Source organism: Lichenostomus cassidix, chromosome 2 (assembly GCF_008360975.1).
Source record: "Lichenostomus cassidix isolate B80296 chromosome 2, HeHo_3.0, whole genome shotgun sequence".
Lineage (NCBI taxonomy): Eukaryota > Metazoa > Chordata > Aves > Passeriformes > Meliphagidae > Lichenostomus > Lichenostomus cassidix.
The window spans coordinates 9153104-9166720 of record NC_139482.1 but is presented as its reverse complement, the minus strand read 5'-3'; positions in this window follow the sequence as shown (position 1 = coordinate 9166720).

Below are 13617 nucleotides of genomic sequence, written 5' to 3'. Positions count from 1 at the left end.
TGATAGTACTTTTTTAAATTGTAAGGAAAAGAGGGGAATAAAACCATTCAGACAGTCCCTGAGCAGTCCTGTCTCCCCCATTCCCCAAACTCCCCCCCAGTTTATTGCTGAGCATGGTGTCATATGGTGTGAGACATCTTTGTCACTTGGAGTCCCCTGTCCCAGCTGTGTCCCCTGTGTACTCCTGGTGCTCTCCCAGCCTCCTTAGGGGTGGGGTGAGAAGCAGAGAGGCCATGATGCTGTGTAAGCCCTGCTCAGAAACAGCTGAAACATCCCTGTGTTAACAGCACTGTCTCCAGCACAAATCCAGAACACAGCCCCAAACCAGCTACTGTGAAGGGGTTTATCTCAGCCAGAACCACAGCTCCTAATGCTTCAGTTTTGTCTGGTTTAGGAGATTTAATAGGAATCTCCAGGAAACGATTCAGCCATAGACCAAAGTCACATCCTCAGGCTCAGATCTGGAGGCCTTGACATGTAGCTCTTGTTTGTCTACAATTAAGTGAAGTCGTTCTCAGGGTGGGGCTGTGCAAATGGCTATTGAGTCTCCAATGTTACTGAGTGGCACAGACACAGAAGTTAACCAATCTGGCCAAATTAACACAGACCCTTCATTCTTGATTAAGATTTGTGAAAAGCTGTACCTCCCATCTGTCTAAACCAGCATCTACTGTCTAAACCAGCATCTACTGTGCTGGTTTTCCTTCTGTGGTAAGAGACTAAGATTTTTTTCAAGTATCTCCTCTGTCAATGCAAACATCCAATCCATACTTGGTAGATATAACTTCCCTCCTGGAAAAAAAGCTGCTTTAGCTGGAATGTTGATATTTAAAAGCAATGTAGAGCTCAATAAACAACTGGCAAGCTTTGCAACAGGATATCCAGTATATGTGCATGGATTCATGAGTTCCAGATTTAGCTCAGCCACAGCAGTGGCCTGACCAAAAGAAGTAATGCTGCCCCAGCAGGTAGCTGCAGATCTGCCAACTGTTTATCTATCAACATCTTTATAAAAACTGTTCTTTGGCCTTCATTCTTCTACATCTGTTAACAGGCAGGTGTTCCGGTAATGACCTTTTAAATCTTCTGATTATACAAATTACTCAATGAATATGTAAATAAGTTTCTTTTTTTCTGCTGCTCAGTCTCTCAGTATTTGTTCATATCATTAGATTAGAAAAGAATTCAAATTTACTGCCTTGTTTATCCTCCGTGTATAATTTTGCTTTTTTCAGTTTTTATGGAATTGATGTACAGATGCAGTATCCCTGCGCCTGAAAGTAATACAGATCATTCCATCAACATCAGAAATATGAGGATTTCTTTTGAAGAACTCAGAGGTAATACTGGTAGGAAGGGTAAAAAATTTGAAGACAAACTACTGTACTCCTGGTGGCTGGTACTCAAGTGGTTCTCAAGGGTGTTGAAACCATTTTCTGTTAGTCCTGCAGCTGGTGAACATATTTCAGCTCAGTTTCTAGTCCAGCTCTACTAAACTGCTCTGCCATGAAAAAACATTGGCTTTCTGCAACAGAAATAATGATGTTGTTGGGATTCCTTGAGCCAAGGTCTCTCAGGGGTTTCTCCTTAGGCCTTTGTGGCAAATTCCACAAGAATACCAGGAGAGCTCTATGTTTTACTTGCTGGTCTCATTGCAAACTTTAGTCTTGCAAAATTTTTAATCTACATTTTCCTTCTGTTTGGAAGACACAAATAAATAGGACATTTCTTAAGCTGTTATCCTTTGTACACCTGTAAAACAGATTTGTTTAATCTTATTAACCGAAAGTGCCATTGGGGAAGAGGTGTTGTTCTTTGGGTATGTTTGAAAACTTCCCATAATCTTAAGTCAGACCCTTTGAGAGCTGTTCAGCTTTTTCAAGAAGTTGAACCTGACTTTGATTAATAAAATTGCTTGAAAAATGAGCCAGAAAACACCACTCTGTGATACTCTGTTGGGCAACTGGCACTGGCAGGTGCTGGTGATGAAGAGCTGCCTGCAGAATAAACGTTCTGGTCACACTTGTACCTGTGAGTGGCATGTCTGCAGCTCTTCCCTTTGTATATATCCATTCAGGATCAATAATACTGAAGAAAGGATTAACTATAACTATTTTCAGTAATCAATGTTGTTTGTAAGGACTTGGGCCCTTTTTGTGATGACAATGTTCATTTGCTTTGTTGTCTGGATGGGAAACAAAGCCTAACATCTGCCATCTATCACAGCTTGAACATGTGAGCTGAGGAAAAACCAGGAGAAACTCTCAAGCTTGTTCCTTAGCAAATATATGTCTTCAGGTATGGATCCAAGCACACAAACCTCCAGCTTTGCCAAGGAAATTTAAAAAATTCACTTTGTGCCTGCTGTTTACTCCATGAGAGCTGCAGCTCACGTTTAAACTCCCATGTGCTGCTGCTCTCAAGAGCTTTGAGGTCTTCTGACTTTCAGAAGGAAATCAGACTAATTTTGACAAAATCTTTCACCACACTTGAAAGATCCCTAGTGAAGGACACTTCTGATGATGAGTGGGATGTGAAACCAAGACACACAGCAGTGAACTTTCCATATTCTTTGTTGACCTGCTCCAGTGAGCTGCAAACCAAGACCATTGCACTGTCTGTGCCAGGAGCCCCTGTCATGCAGCTGCCCATTTCTGAGAGAAGAGCATGGCTTAGGGTTGGCACCTTGACAAGCAGCTGGCCCAGGGCAGCTTTCAGGACAGCTGCAGAACTTTCCGTGGGTAGCCAGCAGCTCCTTAGGTTTATTAAGCCCTTGCAAATAGGCACATGTTTTGCCTAATCTGCCTGAGGTAAGAATTCTTGGTTCTGGGCTCTGTGGCTGTTTGTCTGAGCATGGCCTGAGGCACAGCCCCAGGCTTCAAATGGTGTAATTTCAGCTTTCATTTATGCAGCAGTCATTGGGGTTTTTCACTCGGTTAGGATGTTCAGCATAGATGAGTTCTTGGTCTTCTCTAGTCAAGAGTCCTTTGTCTCTCTCCAGTTCCACATCATGATTCTAGCAAAGCTGCCCAAATTCTGTGCTGTAGCACTGAGGAAACTAGCAGTGGAAATCTACTCTCTGTTGTATCTGTCAGCATCTTTAGAAAACAGTGTGGTGGTAGGAGTTCTGTTACTATTATTTTTTTACTGCTCATGACTCTAGGAAGTATAAGCTGTTATCAGCCCTATTCTCTTGTGTCATTCTTTTAAACCAGAGAATCACCTTGTTCTTAGCAATAACTTTGTTCTCAAACACATGACTTGACAATTATTTATTTCATGGTGCTTAAGACTTCACTTTACTAGATTCTTCCTATGCAACATTCTAGTATTTTGTTTTATACCCTGTCAACTTGTCCCAGTTTCAAATGTATGTTCAAACTTCATCAGTTAATGCTTATTTAGTGCTGTCATTAATGAAAATATTAAATAAGATGCTGTTCCAAAACATCATTAGTAATTACTTTTCAGCCTAATCTAGTTCCCTCTTCCGTTCAGTTGGTTCCTTACCCATCTTACTACACCTACAATAAATCCTTGTCTTGGGTTAATACATTTTTATTATGCTCCAGTAGCAGATGCTGTGCTGTAAAGCCTTACATTTTAAGTAGGTACATTTCAGCAGTTCTTGCAGGGAAGGTGCATGAATCCTGTGTGGCCACATGGCCACATCAAAGAACACAGAGGATAGAGCCAGCCCAGCCCAGAGCTCTTGGCAGTGTGCAGTGGTGTGTGCTTCCTGTCTTTCGGGGTAATTATTAAACACTTAGATAAAGTGTTTGTGTTAGCTCAGCTTTCATCTGAATAAAGAATATTGATTTAGCTTTTTTTCTTTTATTCCTGCTGCAGCCATCCTTACCCACTGCCTAAAATGGGACCTGAGCATCAGCTACATAGTGAGAAATTCAGGCTTTGTCTGCAGACCTGTCTGAAATCTTGCCAAGATTATTAAAAATAGGTGTTTGCAACTTTATTTTCCCCCAACAGCATCTAAAGGAAAAATACAGCATCTCTGAGAGCCTACAAATTCAATTAGACCACTCTAGGACAGGACTTAGAAACAAAACAAAACAAAACAAACCCCAGACTAACTCTATTTCCTGCTCTAGCTCTGGCTATTTAAAGACAATGTTGCAGTCCTGCATTGAAGGAGAAGCTCCTGGATAGGCTGATTTTACTAATCACACTGCCAAAACCTGCATCCTTTCTTACACCATCCTCTCTGGTTGGACACTACATACCCAGACACAGGATAAAGAAAAGGCTTTTACTCTCAGTATTTTCTCAGTTCTGCACAAAGACAAGTTCTAAGGCTTGTCCTGTATTTAAAAGTGGTCCTTTATTAAAAGGGATCATCCTTCCTGACAAGAATAGTTACCTTCCTCTCATCCTCTGTCCCCAGATTCCCTCTCATGGGCTGCTCTCTTGGTCTGCAGGACAGTTGTTTTCATGGGGTTGTCCCCTCACGATGTGTAAAACACTTGTTTGCCAGTGAAAGCTGTTTCTATCAATTCCTGAGCTGGTCACTGGGCACAGCAGATGAGTTTGCCTTGTGTACAAAGCTGCTGGGGAATGTGCAATGAGCACAATAACTTATAATCAAACTCAAGAACAGTAGCAAAAATGTCTGAGATGGACACTGCATGGTACACCCCGTGTCCCAAAAATCTGAAGAAGTTAAAGATGGATTAACCATCTGCCAGATCAGATTTTTTTCCTTCTGTAGGTGTCTCCTCCTATCAGAATTTTAAAAAATAAGGTAACGCTAAGGCTCAAAAAGAATGTAAAACCAGTCCATCTGCAATGAAATTGAGAACTGTTTGTTGTAAGTAAGAGACCAAGGGATCTCATTACAGCCTCCTGGTTCTCTGATTTGATCTACACTGGAATTGACAGCAAACTTTGGCTCCTAAGCCATCCATCACAGGTCAGCCAACCTCTGAGGGATTCTTATCTTCCCAGTTGAGATCACAGAGCCTTAAACTGCCTGAGTAGCACATAGAGACCAGGGAATCTAGCCTGCAGTTTTTAATTTATCAGTGGATCATGATGCATTGATTGAATGCTTAAAAGCAGGCCTGTTTCAGTGTGATCTAATATTAGAAAGCACTCTGTGCTATCTGATGAGAGACTCTGCTGGGCAATTAGCACATCTGAACAGGCGTGATGCTTTTGACTCTGGAAATAAATTGACTTTGTGGAAAAAAATATATATGGAACCAGGTTTTTTTTTTTGTTTGTTTGTTTTATTTTTTGGTTGGTGGGGGTTTTTTTCTGGGTTTTTTTTTTCCTGGTGGTTTTTTTTTTGTTTTTTTTTTTTTTTAATTATAGTGAGTGGGAAGCAAAGAATTCTCTTTTCACAAACCCTTTGTGAAGATCTTCTTCATCCCCTTGGCTCTCAACCTTCCTGTTGCAGTTCCAGTTTTGGACAGCTCTTCTAGCTCTAATTTTATTCATCTGCTCATGAAAGAAAATGCCAGTCACAAGTTTATTTTTGTCTTAAGTGTTTTTTATTATTGTGTTTAATGTGATTCTTACCAGTAGAATTTTGTGCCTTTAGCACTTTTTCACCATGATATTCCTTTTCTCATTGGCACTACAGGAGATGAAATGATAGAATATTAAATATCCACACACCTCAAAGCAAGAACCTTGTTCATATATCTGTTGCCTCTTTGTCATATGCAGTAGAAGCTCCACTATACAGAGCAGAAAAGTTCATGGGAAATGCCCAGCCTAGGAGGGAGATTCCCTTGAGAACTAGAGTAGGTGTTTTTGTTTGGTTTTTGATGCTTCATTGGAACACTCTAAACTACAACAGAGAGCAGCAGGAAGGCTTCTAAAGTGATGATTCAGAACAGAAAAAGAGCATCTTCTATTATTCAACTTTTAATAGTTTCTCCAAAACCTATGATTGTTCTCAACATAATCTGGTACTTGCAGAGACACATAATGTAATTTCAGTGTAGTCCAAACAATGTTCTTCTCCCCAGCAGTCATTACCATGAACTTTCCCTATCTTTTTTTCTGATCACAGAATACCCTCATAAAATGACCTTCCTTTAAAAGAAACATATCACAGGCAATGGCCCAGGCAGTCTTGTACTCTGAGATATCAGAATGCCTTGAGCAAGACTTCCTAATTTTTTATACTGGAAATTACATGCTTAATTAATTTTTTTTTTTTTTTGCTATTCAAAATAACCCATGCCAATAAGCATTGAGTTGTAAGACTGCAGTGAAAAGGATCTGAGCTCAGTTGCTGTTGCTCCATTCTGAGTTGCTATCAACCATATTGTTCAATCTAGATTTCCTCCCTGTATACCAGGATGAAAATATCCTCAAGGATGCTCCAAGTTTATAGTCACACAACAGCTATAGCAAATAGTCTAACCTCTGGGCAACCATCAGGTTTGCTTCTGTGTTTTGCTGTAAGCAGGACAACGTTACCTGGACAGAACACAGAGGATGAGCTTACCCCCAAAGCAGATTGTCTTCAGCAACAGGCAGCCAAAGTGAGAGAGAGACGCTGGAGAAAATAATGGAGAGGAGCACAGGTGGCTTCTTGACAGTTTGCTGTCCCACACTTCCTCTCACTAGCACAGCAAGGGGCTGGAAAATGCAAGAATCTTCGTGCTTTGTGAAAGCAGATCCTCCCTCGTATGTTTCAGGATGAGAGGAATGGCCTCAAGCTGTGCCAGGCAAGGTTTAGATTGGATATTAGGGTACATTTCTTCACTGAAAGGGTGGCCAAGCATTAGAATAGGCTGCCCAGGGAAGTGATGAAATCCCCATCTCTGAAAGTGTTCAAAAGATGTGTGGATGTGTCACTTGAGGATATGGTTTAGGGGCAAACACAGAGGTGCTGGGCTAATGGTTTGATTCAATGATCTCAGAGGTCTTTTCCAACCTTAAAGATTCTATGATTCTTTGAAACACATAAAAACATGGCTTGAGAAGAGTATTAGAGCTGAAAAGTCAGGCACTCAAAAGTCAAGTGACATCAAAATGAAGATGTGCACAGCTTTAATCTCTCCTGTGCTTATGTGTCAAATATCAAATCTTTAACCACATTAAGAGAAGTTACTTATTCCACACAAACTGTTCCCTGTAGCTGCTCTATGGACCATGCAAACCCCTTGCTGCTGACAACACAGCAAATGGTCAGTGCTTTTTCCTCTCGTGGTTCACCACACAGCTCCACACTGAGCCTGCTGTTCATCCCCAGCTCCTTCTGCAATGGCATTACTATGGCACTACTCACTGCAGCCCCACAATCTCACAGTGATTCATGTCTCTTTCCAGCTCCCTGTAGGTTTACTTATCACCATCTTACAAATGCACAGTGACGCTAAGGTAAAAGTTTTCCATGGATTTTGTGAACTCTGCATGTCAGATTGTAACACTTGTTGCCTCAAGGCACTCATCTCCAGCTGTGGGTGCTCAGCACTTGAACCAGGCTGCAGGTTCCCCAGTCAGGCACAGCAAGTGAGGGACACAAAACCAGAGCCTCCCCAGCAGCTTTAATCAACTACAGGCCAATTCTCTCAGAATGACAAAGTGCAGTAATCTCATTCATCCCTTAATTGAGCACAAGAGGAGTGGGTACCCCAGGGGATTAGTTACTGGTTGTAAAATCCATTCACCAAGTATCAAGTCTTACAGATTAGCAAAGCTGGATGAAAATAGAATTTTTAAACTGTTTTTGAACTCCCTCCCATTAAAAGAACCTAATTAATTTTAAAAATTGGCTCCCTATTGACATTTCAAATCAATTTTGATCAATGGTAACTAAATCTAATTATTCATTGCACACCTAAGGGTTTCAAGATAATTTTGAAGAACAAGAACCTATTATCAAAAAGCATTTACAATTGTCTAATCCTTTCATCTAGATATCCCATCATGGTGTCCTCAGACAGCAAGGTTTTTTTGAGCTGTGCTGAGAACTCTAAATGCCTGTGAAAATCAGCAGTAGTTCAGTGGTTTTGGTTTTGAAATGTCTCCAGATTTCAAAATTTTGACTACAAAACAGCCCAGTCACAGTTCAGCCTGGTTTGAACTGAGATGATGGTGGTTATTAGCAGGAAATAAAGCCTTTCTCAGTAAAAGAGACTCAGCTCTAGAGCACATCAGTCACCTGTGTTTGTTCTCACAGAGGCCATCCCTCTCCCAGGGAAGCACAAATTCCCTTTTATAGCTTGACACCAGATATAAAGATGTCAGAATGGCCTCAGAGTTGGATTCATCAGTTCCTGTATCCCTGCCTTGAGACACCAGTGGTCTGTTCTTCACAGCTTCTGGACATCCACACATTGTTACTTGCTTCATTCCACCTTTGCCTTCTCTTCCAACAGCTTCACACAAAACACAGCTTCAGCTTCAGTTGTTTCCTGTAGGTATCACCATAAGTGGTATTTGAACAAGTCAGCTAGAATTTTAGATGAATCTTAAACGAATTTGGGTTCAATCCAGACCTGCAAATGCCTACATTACCAGAAGCTGCTCTCTCCAGCATCCCTGGCAAATCAGCAGGAGAGATTATGGAAATTTTCCCCACACATGCACAGAGTGGCTGGTCTGGTACCAAGGCTTCCTATAGCCTTAGAAACCAGCCCTGGGCACTCATATACAGAGATGTTTAGGTCTTCAGTTAATGTAAGCCACATCTCCTGCTATTCTCACTGGTAATTTTCTCTAGCTGCATTTCATCTCTTAGGCCTTGAACATTCCACTTTAGGCTCCTTTCCAGCAACACATAAAAACCATTATCATTCAGCTACAGCACAGGGAATAAAAGACTGGCTCACAGCTTAGCAGTTGTAACTAAAATCAACCTACTTTTTCTTTTTTTTCCCCTTCCTTTTTGAAACTCTATCAGCTGTGCACTTGCACAGTTCTCTAGGATTTTTCCTTCTGGCTCTGTATTGAACTCCTGTTCCTCAGTGATGCTGAAATATCTAGAGTAAAACTTTTAGTGTGCACCAGAGTAAAGACATTTTCTAACAGAATCTTGGAAACAAGAAGAAAAGCTTTAAAATAGCTGAGAACAGCCAGACAACATCATTCTTAGATACAACTGAATTGCTAAAATAAAGTTAATCATACCACTGTCTTCCATCAAGCAGCCTGATATCTTCTAGACCCTGCAAATATTTTTCATGCTAAACTGAATTTAGTATGAATTAATTAAAAAATTTCAAAGGCTCTGCTAGTTTTTTAGACATTAAATGAAAAATACTGGAAAATGGTAATTTCTGTATTGAAAGCTAAAATACTTTCAAGTACGTTTAGTTACACTATGAAATATTCAACAATTGAAAAACAAAGACCACAGCCACTGCTGATATGACCTTGGACTACACCTTTTCACACCAGTTAAAGGTTTTTCCCTTTAGGAACCTTCTATTCCTTTGTCCTAAAACTTTGTGCCTGAATTCGGAATACAACCACCAAATTGAAATTTAGGTGAGCATTTGTACTGCTATGGAGAGAGTGTTATGACTTTAGCTCCCAGTAATCCAGGCTTCTATAGAGCTTCTCATCCTTTAAACACTCTTAGTGTCTCAGGCACTGGATGGCTTTTTGGACATATTGCTTATCACTATTGCAGAGTAAAGTCCTTCCTTCTTAATTGCTTTAAAATATTACCTATTTTAGTTCTGTATTTTAAAAATATACATGAAATAAACGATACATTTTTTTCTTATTGAAAGGATCAAATACACAGAGCTGTATAACCACACCTGTACTTCTTCAACATACATGAGTAAATGAAGATACTTGTTAACTGCATTGTACAAAATTTCTATTAAACTTTGTTCATACTTTTTAATACCAAGGGCTATTTACAGCCTCTGCAATACAGTAGCAATACCCCCCTCAGGTAATTTGAATATAATATATTTGAATATTGTGACTTTAAACTTTCCATCAACAATAGTGAATAAATGTAACTAAAACATGCCAGGATATAAATGTGTGACCAATTCTGCAGTCACTGTTAGAGTGTCTCTGCAAGATCACCCTGGCCAGAGCAGAGTTTGTGGCTGCTCACACCAACAGCCTGAGAAGTGGCAATTGGTGCTGCTCCTCCTGTAACCATGGCACTCCAAGAGGTGGCTCCAGAGATGGTTTTTCCAGCTTCATTTTTCACAGCCTTGTGAAAGAAGTCCTCAAATCACACACAAGGTGCAGGAGGATTACTGCTGCTCAAGCAGCTCTTTCTGCCCTCAGAAAAACATGGTGAACGTTAGAGGGGCATCAGAGCCTTCAAATCTCCCTTTGTGTCTGTAGATACATCCACAGGCTTTGAATATTTTACCTACATCCTCTCAAGCCAGAATATGTAAATAATACAATAGTACAAATTCTGTCTTGTCTGGGCACAGATATAACACAAGCCTCTCTATCTCTTTCTCTCTTCTTTCACCCTTAACCCCCAATACATCTTAAAGCTCTGCCAAGATATCTAGGTTACTGGATCTGAGATAAACTGCCTGATAGGTACTGTTCCCTATGGACTTTGGGCCCATTAGCAGGACAAATGATCTGCAATTAATGTGCTCAGGAGCCTTGATTTGGGGGGTGGGAGAGGGGTGGTGGGGATAGAAGGTACAGGGGGATGAGAGGAAGAAAGAAAATGAAGAAGGTAATTTTAATGCTGCTTTTTTCTCTAAGGGCTTGTTTGTCTGTGCAGGTAGAGTGTATTTAGCATAGCTGGAACTGACCTTTTGTTCAGGCTCTTCTTTATACTTGGATAAACTGACAAATAGCTTGGTGATCCTGAGACAAAACATGCACTTCTCTCTGGTACAAATACACAGATACAATTTCTACAGTCACACAGGTGAAAAAACAGACCTGCAAAGGCTTTCAAACACAACCTCAGTAACTAAGTACACAGTAAAACTCAGGTGTTACCTTTGCATTGTAAATTCTTACACTTAGCCTGTAACTATCCCATATTATTTAAATCCTCTTTACAACTTTTTATTCAGATCACAATTATTTATAAATAGACAAGTATTAAGAGTATTTTCCCTTTGTGTATATTTATGCCTAACTTATTCTCTGGCAATGTTCTACTTTAAATGAATCCTCTGTTCTATTTTAACTAAATCTTATGTTTATCTTCTTTTTTACACCCAACTAGTGTTTGGTTCCTGTAATTTTGGCACTTTTTGTTCTTACATCTCTAAAATATTCTACCATTAACTCAGTTTCCAGCTGATTAATTCACTACTCCTAATATTTCATTCTAAACAGTATTAAATTGACAAAATAAATTCTATAATCATCTTCTTGCCTGTTCCATGCTAAACTACTACCTACAAGGTCTTTTCTAGCCATGCTGTTTGCTTTTAATATGATCTTGAGCAGCCCAGTGAAATTGAGAGAGGCTGACCTAAATATCCAGTGGTTAGTTCATGTTTTTGAATCAACCAGAGCAACAATTTGAACTTGTAAAATCTTGTGTCCTGGCTACTGGGCTAAATAGCCATCCTGGGATTATTTCTGGCCCCTCCTGGATCTTTTTTTCTAGCCCTTACTGGTGGATTTTTGATTAAAACATGTATATGTCTCATGAAAAACCTTAGTCAGACAACATAGCATTTTCCAGCAGAAAAGTGTTCCCTTGAAAAACTCCTGTTCAGCTGTGGTTACCATGGATAAGGATGTAAATCTTTCACATGCATAAAACCATATAGATTATCCTGCTCTCCTTTTACTTTGCCTAGCATGTTTTTCACATCTAAATGGGTATCATAAAAAGACTTAGCTCCAGCAATTAAGGACATGCTAAACCTCAATGTGTTATTCACTGAGCTGAAATTTTCACTTCTATAATTTCCAATGTCATTCTTTCATGAAGCCTCACACTCACCTCTGGACACATTAGCAAGGGAGAGCTGATATTCTACCCTCTCAGCCACCATTCAATATCTTTAGAATCCCTTACCAAAAAGATTTAAATATGCCCTTACAGAAATAATTTGCTGATACAACTTTTTCAAAACTACCACATCCTACAGTTCTGTTTGAGCCCACAACATCCCTGATTTCAGGAATGGATTAATTTCTCTAGTCTTTCTAGAAATTTTCACAAATTGCCTTCATACTTTAGGATTTTTTTTCCACAGTTCAGAAACTTACTGAAAATATGATAAGAAAAACCACAATCAAAACAACCCCACAAGGTTTGTAGACCTAAACATGGAGGCTTAAATTATTATACAAACTATTGAAAACCTTGGCACTGATAATTGTCTTGACAAAATGACTGTGAACCAGCAAGTAACCTGCATGTGATATGTTATTTACACTGTGATACTCTTTTTCATCTAATTTGCACACAGACTCAAGTCTTGCAGTTTTTACACTTCATTAACAAAATTCATTATACCTAATACACATTACTGCAATCTGTCTGCTCCTGGGGTTTTAAGACAGGTCTGTGTATCTTTGTTAGGTGAAGCCTACTATAAAACTGTAAAATACAGCCAAGTAGGGAATGCCTTGCTCTCTCCAGTCCTTAGAATTACTACTTGAGTTATTTCTAAATGCCTAATTCACCTACTGATGGACTCTTTATTCTTTCCTTGACACCTGAGTCCTGTCTTTACTAAATTTGTACATTCAAGGATTTCTTCCTGTCTTCGATGAATGCCTTTTCTCTCCTGATTTTCACATTGCTTCAAATGCTTTTGAACAAATGTCATTATTTTGCTAATCCTCTGCACAGAGTGGCTATGAGAATTTTAATTTCCTTTAAAAATCTGCATAGTATTTGATCATAAATTCACAGGAACTATGCAAATCATTCCTTGCAGAGCTGCACTCACTTCCAGTAATATCACTGCTGTTTTGTATTTTGACGTACAACTTGTTCTCTCGCTGTGCCTGCCATTTGCTCCTTTCTTACCTTCAGTTCTTTTGCAGTTCTCTGCTAATTCTGATGACCTTTTTCCTTGTTCCCACTACTAGCTTTTAAAGCCAGATGGTTTGCATAACCCATGAGAATATACTAATTTATGTTTCAGCACTTTCATTTCTCATCTTGTCCTTTCCACAGAATGCTTTTCCCCCTTTTTTGTTTCTCCCCCTTTAGTGCTCAGATTTCTCTCAGTGCCGTCAAAATTGATTTTTCTGAGGTAAAGGGATCTTTTGGCTTAGTGAAACCACTCCCCTGAAAGACATAAACGGTCGTGTGACAGACCTCAAGAACAGAAATATTTGAAAAGACCATCCACTATCACTAGATTTTTTTGACATTTTTGTTTTCTGAATAAAGTATTGCCTTTTTTTGCATCTGTTTACCTAAAGTATGAAGAAGGTCGGAGGAATCTGAAACTTACGAGAGGAATAAAGCAGATGTTTGGGTGATGGAGGGGGCTGGGACTACAATGCCACTAACTTGGTGTGGCATGGAGCTGGCTGTCCTGGTCAAAACCACTTTCCCTGCCAGGAGACACGGCACCTGTTCTGTGTCACCTTGGTGGCTGTGACTGCTGTGTTAAAGGCTGAATGTTGTTACAATGAGTTCCTGAGAAAAGGAGAGCCTGTGAACCAGGAGGGACTCCATGGGCTTGTGCCTGAGACTGCTGATCCTTCCTG